The following is a 16,312-nucleotide window of genomic DNA, read 5'->3' as shown; positions in this document are numbered from 1 at the left end:
TGCCATTCCCTTCTCCAGGGGATCTTCCCGACCCAGGGATCGAACCCAGGTCTCCCGCATACCTCAGACCATTTTCCCATCTTCTGGCAGTAATTATCTAAGTCACGGAGGATGTTCAAATTGAAAGTTCCGGTTGGCGGCCATTGTGAGCCATTATCTAAAGAATATTGGGGCCATGCCTCAGAACAAAGGAAGGTTAAGCATTTGGAATGAATTTCTCTGGAGATATGTAGAGTTCTGAGGTTGGCGAGTAAACATTCTAGTGGTGTAGACCAGGGTTGGTCAGCTTTGGAGGCAGCTGCCCCCATGGCGAATATGAAATGAAGGTCTTGGACCAATCGTTAGCGGGCCTGGGAGTGGTCCAGTCAGGCGTCCCCGAACGGGCCGTCAACCCAGCGAGGAGAGGGCCACTCGGCCAAGACAGACATCTCCGAGTTAACTGGCGCCAAGGAATTAGCAGGCCTGGCCTGCGGAGGAGGGGTCCAGACGCGGTCACTCTTTAAAGGGACTGAGACACCCTAGGAATATTTGCCATGGGAGCAACACCCCCCAGAGCCCAACCGATGGAACTTACCCCGCATCCTGCCAGACGGTTGAATGGTCCCAGAGGGGTGATGGGGTGACCTGGTCCAGCGCAGGCCAGACCCGAGGGGGCCCGCAAATCCCACTCGTCGCAGGATGGGCCCTCACCTCGGGCCCCACGTTGGGCGCCAAATGTTAGGTAAAAGACCAGGATACCAAAAGAGTGTCTAACAGGCTTTTTAATAGCGAAGCGCTCCCAGGCAGGGTTCCCAGACCTGAACGAGGCAGGTCGAGGAAGTTCGTGCCCGGACCATGTTGGAGGTGGTTTTTATACGTTCGTTGAGAGGGATGGTCAGGCTAGATGGATGGGGGTTCGGATAGGTCACCAGGCCGAGGCGTCACAGGCTGACAGGTCCTTCTGTGTGGCTGGGGTGGGGCGGCTTTAGCCGGTGAAGTGTGCTGTCATTGGTCCCCAGGATCTGGGAGGCTCCTTCCGGTAGGGACTTCCTTCACCTGCAGGAGGGAGAGGAGGGGAGGCCCATCATGGCCCCTGGGGTCCGGCCTTACAGTATCCATTTCAAATATAGCAGTGTGTACATGTCCATCCTAAATTCCCTAACTATCCCTTTCCCTCCACCCCCCAACTACCATAAGTGTGTTCTCTAAATCTGTAAATCTTTCTGTTTTGTAAATAAGTTTATTTGTATCATTTCTTTTTAGATTCCACATAAAAAGGGATATCATGTATTTCTCCTGTCTGACTTACTTCACTCAGTATGACACTCTCTAGGTCCATCCATGTTGTTCTAAGTGGCACTGTTTCATTCTTTTTAATGACTAGGTAATATTTCATCGTATATATTTACCACTTTTTTTTTAATCTGTTCTTCTGTCACAGACACAGGTTGCTTCCTTGTCTTGGCTATTGTAAACAGTGCTGTTATGAACATCCAGGTGCATGTATCCTTTTGTATCATGTTTTTCTCCAGATATATGCACAGGAGTAGAATTTCAGGGTCAAGTGCTAGTTCTGTTTTTAATTTTTAAAGGAACCTTCATACTATTATCCATAGTGACTGTTCATTTTCACCAACAGTGTAGGAGGGTTCCCTTCTCTCCACACCCTGTCCAGCATTTATTGTTTATTTTAATGATAGCCATTCTGACTGGTGTGAGATGTTATTGTAGTTTTGATTTGCATTTCTCTAATAACTAGCAATGTTTAATATCTTTTCATGTGCCCTTCAGGCATCTGTATGTCTTTGGAGAAATGTCCATTTAGATCTTGTGCCTATTCTTCAGCTGGGTTGTTGGTTTTGATGTTGTTAAGCATCATAAGCTGTTTGTAAATTTTAGAGGCTAATCCCTTGTCAGTCATGTCATTTGCAAATATGTTCTCCTATTCTGAGGGTTGTCTTTTCATTTTGTTTTGTTTGGGAAAGATGTTTTAAATTTGGTTGTGTTATCTCCAGTGCTTAATACACTGGCTAAGGCACTGAGCAAATGCTAGTAAATTAACCTAACCTTTTTTTTTTTTTTTCCCTTCAGGGATATTTTAAAAAAAAATTAATTGGGATATTTTCAGGAACTTTAAAAAATACTCATGTCCTTTTTCAAATAAATGACTTTAGTTATGGGCATATTTATTTACCACATTTGATCAGTACTGGAAATGGTTTTAAAAGGAGAAAATCATGCCAATCTTTAGGTGCCTCTGAAATTTCACAGTATAGGTAGGTTTCTTATCTTAATAACATGTAAACTGACCCTTCTCCAGTAATCTTATTTTAATATATTATATCTAATGTGTTGTTTTCACAAGAAACATAGGTAACCTGAAAACTTCCAAAGTTTAGAAATAAATGAACAAATAATGTAATTAAAAGCATAATCCCTATAAAAGGATGAGATTAACAGTCATAGAATTCACATCAGCAACTCAGGAGAATAGTAGAAAATGGGTAAATACCTTTAAAGGTGTTAGAGAAAATTATTTTCAACCTAGAATATAATTCAGACCTTCTACCAATCAACTGGGCAAACAGAATCAAGACCTCTCCATTGTGTGAGCTCACAAAGCTTATCTCTCATGTATACACATTCCTAAAGAATTACTTTTAAGATGTTATTCAACCAAATGAGGAGAAAAACAAGATAAAAGATGATGTAGAGTCCAAAGGGAAGAAAATAGTGGAAATGGAAGTTTGGCTCTGTAGCCATGCAAAAAACCCAAGTGGTACGATTAGGAGCAGAAGGACAGAGGCAGCTGGAAGGGTACAAAGAAATGTAGAGAGCAAGTATTTCCTAGAAACACTGGGAAAACCCAAAATTCATGTATGTAAGTTTTGGCTCAAATATGAAGCTTCACTTTAAAATAGAATATGAAATCTGTGGACTTTAAGAATGGAATAAATTTCAAGCAATGATTATGTAATAATCTGACAGATATTGGGAATATCATACAGACAGAAAATGTTTATTCACTCCCTAAGAAGAAAAAATTCAGAAATTCTAGTTGGTAAAACAAAACTAAAACAAAAGCTAAAATATGATCAAAATATGAAGCTGACTAAAATGTTTCTCAATTCTGATCAATAAGTCAGAAAGGAAAATCTATATGAAAATTATTTTTAGAGGAGTGGGGTTTTATGTCTTACTGGCCAGAACATATGTAATTATGACATCCAGTTTGGCTCTGTGGTGAACAAGTTACATAGTTAAAATGTTATACATGTTGTTGACTGGCTTTCAAGTTTTAGGGTAAGTCTATATAAATAATTATGGTCATATAACAGAATGTAAATAATAGAAATATTGTCTGTGACAAATTTGGAGATGAAGAAAGCATAGATCCACTAAGGTATTAATCTTGTAGGTGGAGGGATTAAGATATAATTAATTGTTTTTATAAGTAAAAATAGAGATTTAAGTACTTTTGAGTTTTGCAGGTAAATATTTAGAGACATGCAGGAACTAAAGGTAGTATTTATAACTATGGAGTAATAGAGTGGGAAGTTGATATCTGTATGTGAATCCAGTTCATCTTTATAGCACAAGGTTAATAGATGTTTTTAATGTATAAATTAATAAAGAGTAGTATTAGCATATGATTCAAAAAAATACATAATATCGGGATAACTAAATCAGAAGTTCAAAGGTGTAATTAATAAAGTTAATTACTACTCTGATGTGTGATTAGAAAAAAGTGTCAGAATTAGAATCAGAGGAGGAAAGGAAAAAGAAGAGAAGTTAATTAACTGAGAGAGCAGAAATGATTCAGTCAGGTCACAAAGCAAGAGTCAGAACCCAAGCAATAATTAAGGATGCACTGTAAGCAAAGCTACTGTTCTAAACTTGTTTAGTTCTTATATGCTTTATCTAGTTACTGATTGTAAATCAGGAGCTGAAATTATCTGTAAATACCATCATGCAAGACAGAAAATCTATAAATGTATTATTTAAATATACTCCTTCAATTGATGAAGGTAGAGCATATGTAACTTTATTTACTAGCAATGTTCTTTCTAGTAACCTAGGCTTTATTTGACCAAACCAGTACCTTTATTTTGATGACTACCCATGATTATGTGAACAAATCGACATCGTTAAAGAAAGAGTTTAATAAAATTGTCTTCACTTAATATCACATGAATAACTGAAAGTGAAGTTTAAATTAAACACTATTATTTAATTATTTTATGAATGCAAATCTTAGGCCCATATCAGTTGTATAAGAGCAGGCAAAGTCATATTCCATAGTTCCCAATATTTAATTTCAGTAAAAATAAACACCAGATATAACATAGGCAATTTAAAATATAAAAACTTAAGTCAAGCTGTACATGTCTTAAGGATTTACACCAATATTTCTAATTACTTTGAAGAATTATTTATAGGCTTCTCAGTTATATGTCCCTGGCTAGAAAGATAAGCTCAGAGAAATATATATGTTACATATATATATATATATATATATATATATAGGTTCACAGAAATATAAATATATATATTTATCCCTTGTGTCTCAAGACACTCAATTTTGAATGTATGATATATGCACATATGTATAGATAATTTTGAATTGTGAAAGAATCACATCTCATTGCATAGCAGATGTTTCCTTTTTAAGGTAAAAACCATCACAGAAAAGTATTAGATGAGCTCACAGAGATTTGAAAAGCCTTAATATGTTAGCTTCTGGAAATGTAAAACAAATTCATTTTTTCTGAGCATCCTTTACCAGTATCTGTTCTTCATTTGCATTTTGTCTCACAAATGCATTTTAGTCTTATCCAAGCTTGAGCCAACCAATCAGATCATGTGCCATTGTATTATATTCTGTGACAAATGGACCTTGTTTCATTTCAAAGGATATGAACTTGAAATCACTCCCAACAGTTTTAAAGCAAATGTTTTTCTTCCTGTCAACCATTGCCTAATTTAAACTTCCCATCTGCATTTCTAATTATGATACAGAAAAATCTGTGTCGAACAAAGATTTTTTTTTTTTTCCCTCTCAGGAAGGAAAAAGTTAGGCATATGGCTACATGGAGGCAGCATTTTTATTTCACACCTTAAATTGCCTTCTAATATTTTTTATTGATTTTTTAGGTACCTGATGTTTATTTTTAAAATCTATTTCAGAATTCTCATAAAAGTTTGCAAAACCATTTCCTTATAATGTTTCAAAATAATTAAAATTGAAACAATAGGAAATTATTTAATATCAATTTAGAATAGATATTTTAAAATTACTTCTAAAGTCTTATCTATGTACTTGGCAAAGTAAAGGCTCTTCTTCACATTTTCTTATCAGTTCAGTTCAGTTCGGTCACTCAGTCGTGTCCAACTCTTTGCAACCCCATGAACTGTAGCACTCCAGGCCTCCCTGTCCAACACCAACTCCCGGAGTTCACCAAAATTATACCCATCGAGTCGGTGATGCCATCCAGCCATCTCATCCTCTGTCATCCCCTTCTCCTCCTGCCTCCAATCCCTCCCAGCATCAGAGTCTTTTCCAATGAGTCAACTCTTCGCATGAGGTGGCCAAAGTACTTGAGTTTCAGCTTTAGCATCATTCCTTCCAAAGAAATCCCAGGGCTGATCTCCTTTAGAATGGACTGGTTGGATCTCCTTGCAGTCCAAGGGACTCTCAAGAGTCTTTTACAACACCACAGTTCAAAAGCATCAATTCTTTGGCACTCAGCTTTCTTCACAGTCCAACTCTCACATCCATACGTGACCACTGGAAAAACCATAGCCTTGACTAGACAGACCTTTGTTGGCAAATAATGTCTCTCCTTTCCAATATGCTAACTAGATTGGTCATAACTTTCCTTCCAAGGAGTAAGCGTATTTTAATTCATTTTCTTATACCAAACTGAAAAAAGTTTTTTGTTATTTTTACTTCTGTGATGTTGGACACAATATAAAAAGTCACAGTTCATTTGATACAGTTATTGAATATAATGCAAGTGTCAGGAACACTGATTATCTGATGATTGGGGGCAAGTTTTAAGTTCACAGCAATATACTCACATGAACAATCTCAGATTCTGGCCTTTTAGACTTTTTTATTCTTAAAATACTTTGAATAGATTGAACATAGTGATTAAATCATACTATCATCCTTCGAGATATTTACTGTTCTAGGTTAAATTGGGATTAGTTGATTAAATGGAAGTATCTGGTCCATTGGTTAAAAGGAGGGCTTAATTCCTTAACATAAATTTAATACCTTCCAGAAACACCAAACACCACAACTAAAATCAGAGCATTGATAACATCTTTAACATTTTAGCTATAAAATTATACTTTTAATAAAGATAGGTAGCAATATATAGTTGTAAAGTATTTATAAGTAGTAATTACTGATATAGAAATTTTGATTTAAAGAAGTTAAGATCAATCTTTCTCAGAGAAATATTGCATAATATTTCTTATATATTCAGTTCAGTTCAGTTCAGTATCTCAGTCGTGTCTGACTCTTTACGACCCCATGATTCGCAGCACGCCAGGCCTCCCTGTCCATCACCATCTCCCGGAGTTCACTCAGACCCACGTACATCAAGTCAGTGATGCCATCCAGCCATCTCATCCTCTGTTGTCCCCTTCTTCTCCCACTCATAATCCCTCCCAGCATCAGAGTCTTTTCCAATGAGTCAACTCTTCGCATGAGGTGTCCAAAATACTGAATTTCAGCTTCAGTATCATTCCCTCCAAAGAAATCCCAGGGCTGATCTCCTTTAGAATGGACTGGTTGGATCTCCTTGCAGTCCAAGGGACTCTCAAGAGTCTTCTCCAACACCACAGTTCAAAAGCATCAATTCTTCGGTGCTCAGCTTTCTTCACAGTCCAACTCTCACATCCATACATGACTACTGGAAAAACCATAGCCTTGACTAGACAGACCTTTGTTGGCAAAGTAATGTTTCTGCTTTTGAATATGCTATCTAGGTTGGTCATAACTTTTCTTCCAAGCAGTACGCATCTTTTAATTTCATGGCTGCAATCACCATCTTCAGTGGTCTTGGGCCCCCCCCCAAAAAAAAAAGTCTGACACTGTTTCCACTGTTTCCCCATCTATTTCCCATGAAGTGATGGGACCAGATGCTGTGATCTTCGTTTTCTGAATGTTGAGCTTTAAGACAACTTTTTCACTCTTCCTCTTCACTTTCTGCCCTAAGGGTGGTGTCATCTGCATATCTGAGGTTATTGATATTTCTCCTGGCAATCTTGATTCCAGCTTGTGTTTCTTCCAGTCAAGCGTTTCTCATGATGTACTCCGCATATAAGTTAAATAAACAGGGTGACAATATACAGCCTTGACGTACTACTCTTCCTATTTGGAACCAGTCTGTTGTTCCATGTCCAGTACTAACTGTTGCTTCCTGACCTGCATATACGTTTCTCAAGAGGCAGGTCAGGTAGTATGGTATTCCCATCTCTTTCAGAATTTTCCACAGTTTATTGTGATCCACACAGTCAAAGCCTTTAACATAGCCAATAAAGCAGAAATAGATGTTTTTCTGTAACTCTTGCTTTTTCCATGATCCAGCGGATGTTGGCAATTTGATCTCTGGTTCCTCTACCTTTTCTAAAACCAGCTTGAACATCAGGCAGTTCACGGTTCACATATTGCTGAAGCCTGGCTTGGAGAATTTTGAGCATTACTTTACTAGCATGTGAGATGAGTGCAATCGTGCAGTAGTTTGAGCATTCTTTTGCATTGCCTTTCTTTGGAATTGCAATGAAAACTGACTTTTTCCAGACCTGTGGCCGCTGCTGAGTTTTCCAAATTTGCTGGCATATTGAGTGCAGCACTTTCACAGAATCATCTTTCAGGATCTGAAATAGCTCAACTGAAATTCCATCACCTCCACTAGCTTTGTTCGTAGTGATGATTTCTAAGGCCCACTTGACTTCACATTTCAGGATGTCTGGCTCTAGGTGAGCGATCACACCATCGTGATTATCTTGGTCATGAAGATCTTTTTTTCTAGTTATATAGAATCTTATATATAGAATAAGATCTTATTATAGAATTATATATACAGTCTAATATGTAGATTATTGGATTATATATAGAATATATATATTCACTTCTATATAGAATCTTAAAAAAAATACAAATGAACGTATTTACAAAACAGAAACAGACTCACAGACTGAGAGACCAAATTTATGGAGGTGGGAGGGAAGTGGGTAAAGAATAGATTGTGAGTTTGGGATTAACATGTACACACTACTATATTTAAAAAGGATAAAGAATAAGGACCTACTGTATAGCACAAGAACATTGCTCAATATTATGTGGCAACCTAATTGGGAAAAGAATTTGAAAAAGAATTGATCCATGTAAAAGTACAAGAAGGTAAGTTCTGAGTTTCCTCAAACTTTTCAGCATTTATATGAATTTCCATTAATTGTAAAAATAAAACAAACATGCAACTTTTATAATTCAGGTTATTTGTATATATATGTATCAATATATACATATACATACAAGAGAATATATGTTAATGACTGAACAACAACAATATAGGTTAATGTGTACTTATGTAGATCTGAATTTTATTAGTATGTATATAAGGTGTTTCTGAATCTTAATAGTATGTAAGCTTCTTTTCAGAAAAATGTGAATTTGGAAGCTTTCTTATCTATTTGCTATGGTTCAGTTGCTCAGTCAACTCTGACTCTTTGCAACCCCATGGACTGCAGCACACTAGGCTTCCCTGTCCTTCACCATCTCCCGGAGCTTGGTCAAACTCATGTCCATTGAGTCAGTAATGCCATCCAACCACCTCATCCTCTGTTGTCTGCTTCTCCTCCTGCCTTCAGTCTTTCTCAGCATCAAGGTCTTACCCAATGAGTCACTCTTCATATCAGGTGGCCAAAGTATTAGCGCTTCAGTTTCAGCATCAGTTCCTTCAGTGAATATTCAGAATTGATTTCCTGTAGGACTGACTGATTTGATCTCCCTGCAGTCCAAGGGTTTTCAATGGTCTTCTCCAATCAGTTCAAAAGCATCAATTCTTAAGCTCTCAACCTTCTTTATGGTCCACATTTCACATTGATACATGACTACTGGAAAACCATAGCTTTGATTAAACGGACCTTTGTTCGCAAAGTAACGTCTCTGCCTTTTAATATGCTGTCTAGATTTGTCATACTTTTTCTTGCAAAGAGCAAGCGTCTTTTAGTTTCATGGCTGCACTCACCATCTGGAGTGATTTTGGAGCCTGAGAAAATAGTCTGTCACTGTTTCTATTGTTTCCCTATCCATTTGTCATGATGTGATGGAAGCGGATGCCATGACCTTCATTTTTTGAATGTTGAGTTTTAGGCCAGCTTTTTCACTCTTTCACCTTGATGAAGAGGATCTTTAGTTCTTTGCTTTTTGCCATAAGGTGGTATCATCTGCATATCTGAGGTTATTGATATTTCTCCCGGCAATCTTGATTCCAGTTTGTGCTTCATCCAGCCCTAAATGTTGCATGAGGTACTCTCTATATAAGTTAAACAAGCAGGGTGACAATATATAGCCTTGATGTACTCCTTTACCAATTTGGAACCAGTCTGTTGTTCCATGTCCAATTCTAACTGTTGCTTCTTGACCTGTATATATACAGGTTTTGCAGGAGGCAGGTAAGATGGTCTGATATTCCCATCTCATTAAGAATTTTCCAAGGTTTGTTGTGATATGAAAAGTTAAAGGCTTTAGAATAGTCAATGAAGCAGAACTAGATGTTTTCCTGGAATCTCCTTGCTTCTTTCTATGATCCAACTGACGTTGTCAATTTGATCTTTAGTTCCTCTGCTTTTTCTAAATCCAGGTTTTACATCTGGAATTTCTCAGTTCACATGCTGTTGAAATTTAGCTTGGAGAATTTTGAGTATTACTTTCCTAGCATGTGAAATTAGTGCAATTGTGCATTAGTTTTAACATTCTTGGCATTGCCCTTCTTTAGGATTAGAATGAAAACTGACTTTTTCCAGTCCTGTGGCCACTTCTTAGTTTTCCAAATTTGCTCTCATATTGAGTACAACACTTTCACAGCATCATCTTTTAAGATTTGAAATAGCTCAACTGGAATTCCATTACCTCAACTCTTTTTGTTCATAGTGATGCTTCCTAAGGCCCACTTGACTTTACATTCCAGGATGTCTGGCTCTAGGTGAGTGATCACACCTTCGTGATTATCTGGGTCATGAAGATCTTTTTTGTACAGTTCTTCTGTGTATTCTTGCCACCTCTTCTTAATATCTTCTGCTTCTGTTAGGTCCATACTATTTCTGTCCTTTATTGAGCCCCTCTTTGCATAAAATTCCACCTTGGTATCTCTAAATTTCTTGAAGACATCTCTAGTCTTTCCCAGTCTATTGTTTTTCTGTTTCTTTGCATTGTTCACTTAAAAAGGCTTTCTTATCTCTCCTTGCTCTTCTCTGGAACCTTGCATTCAGATGGATATAGCTTTCCTTTTTTACTTTGTCTTTAGCTTCTCTTCATTTGAGTGTAAGACCTCCTCAGAAAACTATTTTGCATTTTTGCATTTCTTTTTCTTGGGGATGGTCTCAATCACCGCCTGCTGTACAGTGTCGTGAACCTCTGTCCATAGTTCTTCAGGCACGCTGTCTATCAGATTTAGTCCCTTGAATCTATTTGTCAACTCCATTGTATAATCATAAGGGATTTGGCTTTGGTCATACCTGAATGTCCTAGTGGTTTTCCCTATTTTCTTCAATTTAACTCTGAATCTGGCAATAAGGAGTTCATAATCTGAGCCACAGTCATCTCCAAGTCTTCCTTTTGCTGACTTTATAGAGCTTCTCCATCTTCAGCTCCAAAAGATCCATCTGATTTCGATATTAACTATCTGGTGATGACCATGTGTAGAGTTGTCTCTTATAATTGGAAGAGGGTGTTTGCTATAAGTAGGTATCTCTTGACTCCCTACTTTTGCATTCTAGTCCCCTGTGATGAAAAGGACATCTTTTTTGGCTGTTAGTTCTAGAAGGTCTTGTAGGTCTTCATAGAACCATTCAGCTTCAGCTTCTTCAGCAGTACTGGTTGAGGCATACATAGACTTGGATTACTATGATATTGAAAGGTTTGCCTTGGAAATGAACCAAGATCATTCTGTTGTTTTTGAGATTGCACACAAATACTACATTTCAGACTCTTTGGTTGACTATGAGGGCTACTTCATTTCTTCTAAGGGATTCTTGCCCAGAGTAGTAGATATAATGGTCATCTGAATTAAATTCATTCATTCCAGTCCATTTTAGTTCACTGATTCCTAAAATGTTGATGTTCACTCTTGCCATCTCCTGTTTGATCACTTCCAATTTACCTTAATTCATGGACCTAACATTCTAGGTTCCTATGCAATATCGTTCTTTACAGCATCAGAGTTTACTCTCACCACCAGTCATATCCACAACCGGTCTTGCTTCTGCTTTGGCTCTGCATCTTCATTCCTTCTGAAACTATTTCTCTGCTCTTCTGCAGTAGCATATTGGATAGATAATCTTATCTATATATAATAACTACTGAAGTAGAGAGTAGACAGGAAAATAAAAGACAAAACAGAGAATATTAGTCCAGTTTAGTACACATGTACATATATTGATTTCTGTTACCAATTTCTTACAGAACTAGAGTCACTTAGCATTAGTAATTTAATTTCATCAATTAACCATGAATAATTAATTTTTAACAATTATTAATTAAATTCAACCCCTTATTTAAACATAATATAGACATTGTCCATAATGTGAATTTATAAATATGGTGATAAATACAATGGAACACCACCCTTATGGCAGAAGCTGAAGAGGAACTAAAAAGCCTCTTGATGAAAGTGAAAGAGGAGAGTGAAAAAGTTGGCTTAAATTCAAGATTCAGAAAATGAAGATCATGGCACCTGGTCCCATCACTTCATAGGAAATAGATGGGGAAACAGTGGAAACAGTGTCAGACTTTATTTTTTGGGGGGCTCCAAAATCACGGCAGATGGTGACTGCAGCCATGAAATTAAAAGACGCTTACTCCTTGGAAGGAAAGTTATGACCAACTAGATAGCATATTGGAAACCAGAGCTATTACTTTGCCAACAAAGGTCCATCCAGTCAAGGCTATGGTTTTTCCAGCGGTCATGTATGGATGTGAGAGTTGGACTGTGAAGTGAAGAAAGCTGAGTGCTGAAGAATTGATGCTTTTGAACTGTGGTGTTGAAGAAGACTCTTGAGAGTCCCTTGAACTGCAAGGAGATCCAACCAGTCCATTCTAAAGGAGATCGGCCCTGGGTGTTCTTTGGAAGGACTGATGCTTAAGCTGAAACTGCAATATTTTGGCCACCTCATGTGAAGAGTTGACTCATTGGAAAAGAGTCTGATGCTGGGAGGGATTGGGGGCAGGAGGAAAAGGGGACGACAGAAGATGAGATGGCTGGATTGCATCACTGACTCAATGGACGTGAGTTTGAGTGAACTCCAGGAGTTGGTGATGGACAGGGAGGCCTGGCGTGCTGCGATTCATGGGATCACAGAGATTCGGACACGGTTGAGTGACTGAACTGAACTGAACAATATCTTTAGCTCTATTTCAGTAGAGACAAAGATGAACATTAATTCTGACTCAATTGTCTGAGCATGATAATTGAGTTGGGCTTTACAAGATCAGTAGACAATTATTATGGAAAAGAATTGCCAACTTATAGGGCTTGGTGAAAATTGGTGCTGTGATTCAGAAAGTATCAATTTTAGGGAATTGAAAAGAGGCTAGAGAAATAGATTACGGCCAAACTGTGAAGGGTCTCAAATTTCCCATGCAGAATTTAGGACTAAATTCTACTAATTTTTTTTTTATTTCAAACTTACAGAAAAGTTATAAGAATAAAATATAAGTGCTAATACAGAAACATGCTATTTCCTCAGAATCACCTATTGTTAACACTGTTCCTATTTATCAATCATTGATTCTCTCTCTACTTCTCTATATGTAGATATTGATATAGATATAATGTTATCTATATATAGTTTAATACATATATTTCTATATATAGCTGAAATGTTTTAGAGTGAGCTACATATATCATGTCTTTTTACCTTAAATTTTCTTTGTGCATTTCCCCATAACAGGAATATTCTTTTACATGGCTCAATACAGTATCAACTTCAGTAAATTTAACATTAATAAAATTATTTTTATCTGATCTCTTTTTCACACTCTAGTTTTATCAGTTAACCCAGTAATATAGTTTATAGTTTTTATTTTTTCTAGAACAAGGACCAATTCATATTCAGGGGCTGTGTTTTGTTGTTATGCCTTTTAGTACTATCAGTCTGTACCATTTACATAGCATTTGTCTTTTTTAAAAGGTCTACATTGTTTTCAATTTTTTCATCATGGTAAAATACACATGACATCAAATTTACCATCTTAACCATTTTTGTGTATACAATTCAATGATGTTATATGCATTCATATGGTTATGTAACCGTCACCACCGTACATCTCCATAACTGTTTTCACCTTTTAAAACTGAAATTTTGAACCCATCAATCAGTAATTCCCTATTCCCTTTCCCCCTTCCCTTCTGGCAACCCATTCTGCTTTCTCTCTTATGATTGTGACTGCTCTAGGAACCTCACATAAGAGGAATCATGTAATACTTTTCTTTTTGTGATTGGCTTATTTCATTTAGCAATAGTGTCCTCAAGGTTTATCCGTGTTGTAGTAAATCTCAGAATCTCCTGGCTTCTTGAAGCTGAATAATATTTTATTGTGCGTATATATATATATATATATATGTATACATATATTACTTTTCCATTCACATTCTAGCTATTGTGAATAATTCTATGAACATAAGTGTATCTGTTTAAGACAAAGCTTTGGACATATACCTAGAATTTGAATTGTTTGATCATATGGTTATTCTATTTTTAATTTGTTGCGGAAACTTCATACTGTTTTCTACAGCAACTGTAGCATTTTATACCCCATAAACAGTGCACAAAATTTTAAATTTTTCCATACCACATGCTCTTCACTTTCTTCATATCCTCACCAATAGTCATTACTTTTTATTTATTTATTTTTTTGCTAGTTCCCATCCAAATGGATGGGACCCAGAATCAGCAGAGATCTGGTCAGTCATTTATTTGAGACTCCAGTGTCAACAGAAACTTTGCTCTTTTCTTCTTCTTCCCTCAGTGAGGACTCTCTAGTGTCTTGTCTAAGTTATGTTCATGTATCTGTATTCTATACAAAGTCTAAAGTCAAAAGCTAAAGCCTTTGACAGTGTGAATCACAACAAACTGTGGAATATTCTTAATGCATTGGGAATACCAGACCACCTTATCTGCCTTCTGAGAAACCTGTATTCAGGTCAAGAGGCAACATTTAGAACCAGACTTGGACAACAGAACTGTTCAAAATTGGGAAAGGAATACATCAAGGCTGATTTGTCACCTGCTTATTTAACTTATATGCAGAGTACATCATGTGAAATACCAAGCTGCATAAAGCACAAGCTGGAATCAAGATTGCTAGGAGAAATATCAACAACCTCAAATATGCAGATGACACCATCATTATGGCAGAAAGCAAAGAGGAACTAAAAAGCCTCTTGATGAAAGTGACAGAGGAGCATGAAAATGTTGGCTTAAAACTCAAAATTCAAAAATCTAGGATCATGGCATCTGGTACCATCACTTCATGGGAAATACATGAAGAAACAATGGAAACAGTGACAAACTTTATTTTCTTGGGCTCCAAAATCACTGCAGATGGTAACTGTAGTCATGAAATTAAAAGACACTTGATCCTTGGGAGAAAAGCTATAACAAACCTAGACAGCATATTAAAAAGCAGAGACATTACTTTGTCAACAAATGTCCATATAGTCAAAGCTATGGTTTTCCAGTAGTCATGTATGGTTGTGAGAGTTGGATTATAGAGAAAACTGAGCACCAAAGAACTGATGCTTTTGAACTGTGGTGTTGGAGAAGACTCTTGAGAATCTCTCAGACTGCAAGATCAAACCAGTCAATCCTATAGGAAATCGGTCCTGAATATTCATTGAAAAGACTGATGCTGAAACTGAAGCTCCGATACTTTGGCCACCTGATGCGAAGAACTGGCTCATTGAAAAAGACCCGGAAGCTAGGAAAGATTGAAGGTGGAAGGAGAAGGGTTTGACAGAGGATGAGATGGTTGTATGTCATCACCAACTCAATGGACATGAGTTTGAGCAAGGAGTTGGTGATGGACAGGGAAGCCTGGTGTGCTGCAGTCGATGGTTGCAAAGAGTCAGACACAACTGAGCAACTGAGAGCGACTGAATTGAAATGGAAAGATAGGCTCATGTGCCTTCTTTTCTAATACAATGATAGGTCTGATCTCTGCTTCACCCAATATACTTCTCTGACCATAATATCCTTCTGTAACCATAATTTTCTTCTCAGCCTCAAAACACCTATGATGTATATTGCTTGTTATTCCTCCATGTGTTTTAACCAACATTTAGTTATAATTTTACAACACTGTCCATTGCTTCCCATTTTCGATGTTGTGGAATGATTACAGCCTGTATTATCTGTATGTTTCTTAACATATGTTTCAATAACATAGTATTGAATTACAAAGCATATCACTAGAGCGTATCCTCAGGGTGAATAAAAGCATTTTACTTTACTATTGCTCAGTATCTCTTGGTGAAAGAGAATCCAAAATAAAATTTGTCCTCACCAGGCTGACAGAAAAGAGCACTTAAATCCAGGACCGTGTTCTCCAAGGTTGGAGCTTAGGAATCCAGTCCTCTTAGCAAGTTCTATCAACTGTTTCTTAAGTTGCCATTATATTTTCTGTTTCCCTAAAGAACAGAAATAAAAGGCTGAAGAGGAACAGAACCAAAAAAAAAGCCTTGCAGTTCCAAAGAGTGTTGAGTTACTTCTTTTTAAAATGTCAAAAATCTGATGAAGAACTCCTCAGAATATTTCACGTCCCCGCACCTTGCTTAGAAGTGAATACTGTAGCTAGGATTTTGGTAAGGGTTGCTTGAGAAGCAAAGCCAGAGGGAAGAAGTGTCTTACTGTTTGCTTTCCCTTTCTGATGGTCTAAGCAGGATTGGATTAATTGGAAAAACTTTTTTTTTTTTTCTGACAGGAAAACTACTTTGTTGCTGGCTCATGGGGGGGGGGGGGGGCTCGGGGGGGGGGGAAATGAGGGGAAAGGCAATAACAAAAGTTCTTTTTTGTCACATTCAGAGCAAAGGTATTTTCC

At 37.2% G+C, this 16,312-nt stretch overlaps 1 protein-coding gene across 4 annotated transcripts in view; it reads left to right on the top strand.

The window, feature by feature from the left end:
• NAALADL2 (N-acetylated alpha-linked acidic dipeptidase like 2) overlaps positions 1 to 16,312 on the top strand; it is a 1,648,032-nt gene that overhangs the window by 1,363,784 nt on the left and 267,936 nt on the right. The gene's annotated exons all lie outside the window — the stretch shown is intronic.

The sequence above is a fragment of the Ovis canadensis genome, chromosome 1 (assembly GCF_042477335.2).
Source record: "Ovis canadensis isolate MfBH-ARS-UI-01 breed Bighorn chromosome 1, ARS-UI_OviCan_v2, whole genome shotgun sequence".
NCBI classification, from domain to species: Eukaryota; Metazoa; Chordata; class Mammalia; order Artiodactyla; family Bovidae; genus Ovis; species Ovis canadensis.
Note: the sequence above shows the minus strand (reverse complement) of the source record. Positions and strands in the feature narration are given on the sequence as shown.